Below are 7,485 nucleotides of genomic sequence, written 5' to 3'. Positions count from 1 at the left end.
TTTATTTACACCTAACTTACTTATTTACACGTCTTAATAATGAAATTAAGGCTAGATATGCTAAATATTCTATCCTAGTCTTATTTATATCCATATATCTGACTAGTGCATAATGTAAATAATTTTAGTTATATAATACATAGATACTTGATTAATTGGAACCATACTATTATTATTGTTGTCTATAATACTACTATTTAAGTTATTAATAATATTATTCGTTAGGCCTAGCTGGGAAGGGACATCTTGTTTAGATCTTATCTTGTTTAGTTTTTATTTTTATTTTTTTTTGCTTGTTATGTGTATGTGTGTGCTTTTTTCTCCTTTTCATTTTTCTTTCTACTGTACGGTTTTTAAGGTTCTTTTTTGGGTTGTACTGTATTCATTTTAATATTGATCAATAAGCAGGGAACGCAACGGGCGCGGTGCGTTTTTATTTTATTAATCAATATTTTTGGAGCAAACTGAAAACCAGCGCTGAGCATTGCCATCAATGCTCGGCCATGCTGAGTTTGCGGCCTATTGCAATTGTTAGTTTTTTTTTATAGATTTAATTTACTTATAACATATTATGTATGTTTGTCACTAGCAATATGTAAGCAATAAAGCCTATTTATTATTATTATTATTATAGATATAACTTACTCTCACGCCCGGTTACAAAATAGATATATATAAAAGCCAAAGATAATATAATATACTTACATATATAAAAATAAATAAACCTACATACACATTTACATAAATACATATTTGTACCGGGCGGAGGATTACACCCCGGCAGGGGAGACCAAACGGCCGGGGGTCAGGGCGACAGGTTGAGAAAGCGGCGGACTATCCTAGCCGAGTCTAGCAAGACCGCTTTTTGCATCCTGGCTGCGAGCGAACTGCCACGGAACCCCAGTCGCCTCAGATGGTGAGCGAGGCTGACTGGGATCAACCCGTTTGCAGATATGACGATTGGGATGATTTCGGTGGACTCCACATGCCACATGTCGGAAACCTCGTGAGCCAGATCAAGATACTTGCGTTTTTTCTCCGTCTCAGCTCTCACGAGGTTCTCGTCATATGGAATGGTGATGTCCACCAAAAACACCCTCGACTGTGCCCGGTCCACCACCACAATGTCAGGCTTATTCGCTAGAATAGTCCTGTCCGTGATGATGGACCGGACTATTATTATTATTATTATTATTATTATTATTATTAAGAAGACGAGAACTGAAATTGGTAAACCAGAATAGACATTCTATTCTACGTTCTTATTCTATGGGTGAGTGGAAGGCGGGGATGATTAGTTATGAGTTCTCAAGTCAAAGGATATTTCTTTGAGTTTGGTATTGCAAATTGAATTCTTCTATTTTTTATACAGATGCAAGTTAGCCTTTGACTGTAATCTCACCTAGTGGTAAGTGGTGATGAAGTCTATGATGCAAGCGGGCTAATCTGGAAGGGGTATGGTGGCAGTTGTTATTAAACCAATACACCTTTGGTTTCTACACGGCATCGTATTGGAACGGCCGGCCGAAGCCTCCCACCAGACCAGACCAGCGATTTAAAAATGATAAAATCCTGCCGATAATCGAACCCGGGACCCCCTCTAATAAGACCACAGCACTTAGTACTGCGCTATGGAGGTCGTCATTGGAGCGGGTAGGGAGGTTTCTATGTCAAAAATTCTTTTCAGTTCATCCAAATAATAATAACTAAATTGTGGGGCGAAATAAACTACCTACCTACCTGAGATGACATTTAAGAAAGAAAGAAAATGCATTTATTTGTTGTTGGTGCAGTCACAGATAAAAACAAAGCATACAAATGTACATTTTCACCTGTGACACCACCCCTCAAATGGGTGTAAGTACAGCTCAGCGCAAGTAGTTCGACTATTCTTTTCTTGCTTTCTGCTCTTCTCTGCTATCTTCAATACAGGAGACTATCCACCATGATGATCATGACCTGAATCCTGACATACCTAAATATTGCTTCCTACACCTCAATCTCACATCGACACCGTGGGACAGGCAGATGCGGAGTATTAACGATACTGTGACGAATCGATTACGTGAAATCGATTTTTCAATATAACGGTGCTCGAGCTATTTACATCTAGATTCTTGCGTGGTAATTTGTGAGCGTGATCTATGAAATTTTCTTTTGCGGCTTAAGGTTCGTTCACATGGAATCAAATTTTCGTGAATGTATCGTGACGTAGCTCTAACCATCAACAATCTGAAGTGGAAGGCCATGCTTGTCCTAAGAGCGATGGCGGTAAGAACCGATAAGTTCCAACGCTACTGCGTTTTCAGGTGCGAGGCTGCCATTCCTTCTCCTTGAATCCAAAATATCTACCTATCGGCTTTCAAATCAAATCAAATCAATCATTTATTTGCTCTAAATGCAGGTTAACAAAGATATTATATATATTTTGGGACTGTGACCAGCTCATTGCCGTTTCAGCTTCAACCCGTTGAGCGATGTGGGCTACTCTGGTTCTTCTACGGATTTCCTCGTTTCTGATTCGATCTCGTAGAGAAACTCCATCACTTCCCAAGTGACTCGATGAACCTTAGTTAACCCACTTTAATTTTCTGTCACACGACAAAACTTATTGAATGTGTTGATGTAAACCCACCTTTAAATGTTTGCTCATCGAAGCATCAATTGTCATTTCATAAGGCACGCCGACGACACAAGGTAGCCTAACGACCGTTTTATCTTGGCCCATGTCCAGCGGTTCATCCGGTGCTTATCTCTGGTTTTTGTACCAAGCGAGGGGGGCGAGGGGGGTCATTGTAATTTGGCGAGGTGACACATTGTCAACGGCCGCACGATTTCGCTGACCGGCGAGACGTGACGAGTTACGCGTGGTCGCCGTTTTTACTTCTGCCAATGACGGGTGTTGAGGCGTGGTGACTGCAGATTCACCGATTTACCAAATAACTCTTATGCTATTGTAATAAAGGTCAGATTCCTTAACCCTTTGTTCTGTTATTAGTTGATTGCAACCGGTGAAGAGTGGGAGTGATATGGTTTTTTTTGTCATCATAGCGTATAGTCACACGCCCATTTGAAATCGTTAACTCGAGAATAATCGATGTTGCGTCCGAGATATTTCTAAATCGGGTTGTTGTTTTCGAGTTTCGACTGTAGGTAGATTGCGCGCAAAACAAGTAGATACCTAGTCCAATGTGAATACGAGGCGTATGACTGCGCATTGCACAAAAACAAATATCAGCCGGACTTGTGTATTTTGATCCTTAGTCTATGATTTGCACTAACCGCCTTGTTGCAACTTCAGATTGGACTACTTGTTTTGCGCACATTACTTATGTAATTCATAACATATGGTTTAGTTTGAAATGAATGTTTATATAGGCATAGCGCACTACTTACTCTCGTCTATTACTACTTGGAACCATCCTTTTTTCAATTCGATGAGGAGAAACTTGTACATAATTACGCTAGTAATTCAAATCTGTATCATTGCTAATCCACACAAAGTTATTTTTAAAACTATCCTTTTTACAATTTCATCGAGAAAAAGATTGCTTTACTTTTGATCTATCAATTTGGTTACTTAGGTACCTACCTACCTACTTACCACTCATCTAACTGTTGTAAAATTAACTATAGATAGATAAATATTAATAAAAATATTTTTAGTCAAATAAACTTAGTAATTCTTTTTATTATACCTACTAGATGATGCCCGCGACTTCGTCCGCGTGGATTTAAATTTTTTGAAATCCCGTGGGAACTCTTTGATTTTCCGGGATAAAAAGTAGCCTATGTGCTAATCCAGGATACTATCTATCTCCATTCCGAATTTCAGCCAAATCCGTCCAGTGGTTTTTGCGTGAAGGAGTAACAAACATACACACACACACACACACACATACCTACAAACTTTCGCTTTTATAATATTAGTGTGAAGTGTGATCTATACGTACCTACCACCTAATAATATCAATTACTTAATACAAGATAAACATTTTATTATGTTACTACCATATTATTACATGGTGTAAAATTCGTGCTGGGTGATGATGATGAGTAAGACAAAGATACTTAGGTATGTGCCTAACGCTAGAGATCAAATTATGACCCAAGTGTCATTCATAGTTTTAGGAAAGTCTTCATTTTAGATACATAATGTAATCTATCTACTTCTTTTAAATAAAACTATTATTGACCTGCAAGAAATTAAAAGCATTTAACGCTACGTAGGCATACCGAGCGATTGTTTCAAACTATTTTTATTATCTGTACCAAATTAAAACGTTCGCTATTAGAGATCAAATAACGCGTAGCTCTGATTTAACAGTAACATAATTGTAGTTAGAATTCGGTAAAGTAATCCGGACGAGATATCTCATAGATTTGATTGGGCTTTATGTATCGCCCGCCCGTTCTGATTATGACGTGACGTGGCACATCTGTCTGGCCGTAGCACGCGCCTCCCGCCAAAACCGGGGTCGATGACCTTTTGGGTTATTGAGAAAAAAAACCATTTTGCTGTCAGGCAGTAGTGTTTCCTTCATTATCCTTCTTCTAAAGTTTAAAAAAAAATTGATTCGAATTGTCAAAAATAATTTAAAATTATTAAATTATCTGATGAAGGCAGTTTAGTAAACTCGATATTTGGCTCATTCAATGTCATACGGTCTGTTGCTAGGAGGCCAACAAGAGTAAACTTGCATAAATACGGTTGTTTTGAAAGGTTTTAGCTTAGTCTCCCTCTAAGATTCGGAAAGATGAAGAAAAGTGCAATTAGATGCTAAATTTTAATTCTCACACATGCCTATCTACTTACAGTTATGTAGGTAGATACCTACTTGGTTTCGCATGGTGAATTGTTTTATAAACCACCACGAATTTACCACTTCCTTTTCCTCCTTCATCTTTCTTTTCTGAGAGGATACTTACCTAATATTAGCTATGTAAAAAGACATACCTACCTACCTACTGAAACATATCTATGGATCTCCCTAGAAAATAATCTCTATTGATAACTCTCACGTCTTATTCTATAACGTATGTTAATAATATTTATTTTTACATAATATGATTTGAAATTGTGTAATAGAACTTCTAACAAGGATGTAGAAACTTTAATCCCCAATCCTCAAAAACACGCCAACAGAAAGTGTGGCTCAGTAACTTAACATAATACATTATTACAAAAGATTTCGATTAAATCTGGCTCATTTCGATTCCCAAGACATTACGTGCAAGTAATAGTCGAGTTATCGACGACATATCTCGATATATCGATAACATTCACACATAGCACACGCTCTAGCTCGCCGTGTCAATAGAGATGGGCCGGCGGATGCTTTGTTGCCCGTATCGAATATCGATATCGATTTTTCTACGGCGGTCCTGTCACTCAAACGTTTTTGGTTTTTATACGTTCCTTGATAATATATCGCTGAGTTGTAGTTAGTACTGGAATTCAGTCAATTATTAAATTGCCAGTATTACAGTCATTTTATAGTATTGTTTTACTAACTTTAATAATATTTTTATGATGAATTTTATAAGTATGCACAGATAATAAATTATTGATAAGAATTGATGTCAGAAATGCTTTCTTTGTGTACTTGCAAATTAGACTAGTTAATTAAAAATCATTTAATATTTAGATACTACCTTTTGGTGATTGCGGTAGAGATATTATATTATATAAATTAGTGTTTTAGTAAATAAGCCATAAAACATACATAATCCTTAAAATAGTTAATTTATTTTGAAACTAAATATATAACAAGTGTAAATTCAAAATTTTCAACACCCCCGACAAATCATTTTCAAATAAATAATTATGTATATCTAGGCAACGTCCATCTTGACAGCTTGACATTTGTCAATTGACACTTGAATATTATGAACCTAAGGGTTATCTAACCTTCTTTTCTACAAGAAAACTAGGAAATAGCTGATAACTTTTAAACGGCTGAACCAATTTTTTTGGATTATAGCTAAGAACACTCTCGATCAAGCCACCTTTCAAACAAAAAAAAGTAAATTAAAATCGGTTCATTCGTTTAGGCGCTACGATGCCACAGACAGATACACAGATACACAGATACACAGATACACAGATACACAGATACACAGATACACAGATACACAGACACACAGATACACAGATACACACGTCAAACTTATAACACCCCTCTTTTTGGGTCGGGGGTTAAAAAGAAAAGTCCTGACTCACTGACTGACTCATCAGTGCCCAACCCAAATCCTTGGACCTAAGAAAGCTACTTATTTTAAAGTGGTTGCCTTTATAAAGGGCAGATTTTTCAAGATTCCCATGGGATAGGGAACAAAAAAGATTTGTATTTTCGCCGAGTGAAGCCCGTGGTTCGTTCAATTCATAGAACAAGACTTCTCGTATACGTAGACGTACCCAATACTAAAGTGTACTTACTTGAAAATTTATGGCGTGGTAATTATCTTGACTGTTCAGGTACACGGTACTGGTCATTGTGATGGTCATTTGTTGAACCTCCTTACTTTTTAACTTTGGCTGCAACATGTAATAATTACATTGATGGTATTAAGTTGTGTACAGGCGTGAGATATCGGACGGATCTTAAATGGCGGCCACGGGCCACGATGCGGTCAAGATAGTTTTAACACTCGGCTTTTAATGGAAATTTTATTAACATCAAAAGTTATGTAACCATATTATTTCTATCTAATAATAGGATATTTAATCATAATATCTACTTCAAAAACTACTATTATATCAACAATAAACCACTACAAACAACAAACAAAGTTAGTTTCGCGGTTCGTTAACAAAAGTGATTCTTACAGTTTGACAGTCTTCTGTACGGAATACTCGGTGCGCGACTCCGACTCGCGCTTGGCCGGTTTTATTATCCGTCTAACTGATTTTGACGAAATTTGTGAAAAGATAGTTTTCATCCCGGAGAAGGACTTAGGCTACTTTTTGTACCGGAAAATTAAAGAGCTCCATTTGGTTTTGTCTATCTGAACTTTCACAATATCTTTGTTTAAAGCATAATATATATAAGTTTCAATAGGCTCTGCTTATTTCTAAAATAACACTTTTTTGTGAAGTTTTCCATACTATGATCTGATGATGTTTTTGTTTGTATAACAAAAATAAACAGTGTCCACTCAGTTCATCGACCCTACGTTAAAAAGTTACGGACAATAGCGAAAAAAGTGGGTAAATTTCAAAATACAATGTCAATAGCCGGCGGCCGGCGGACCTGCCCTACGCGCCCTTGACTTGAGATAAAAATGGGGAGGGAGATGACCCACCCCGCACCGCGGTCGGGGGAGGGTCACTTCATTGCTTCATCCCCTTATAGTATTCCAAAAGAAAAGTTACTCTCAAGTTCAAACTTTTCAAACTTTTTTTCGTGGAACTCTATGTAGGTATTATTTTTTATTCGGTTAGGTAAGGTAGTAAACTACACACCTACTTAGGTAGAATAATTA

This window comes from Maniola jurtina, chromosome 17 (genome assembly GCF_905333055.1).
Source record: "Maniola jurtina chromosome 17, ilManJurt1.1, whole genome shotgun sequence".
NCBI classification, from domain to species: Eukaryota; Metazoa; Arthropoda; class Insecta; order Lepidoptera; family Nymphalidae; genus Maniola; species Maniola jurtina.
Note: the sequence above shows the minus strand (reverse complement) of the source record.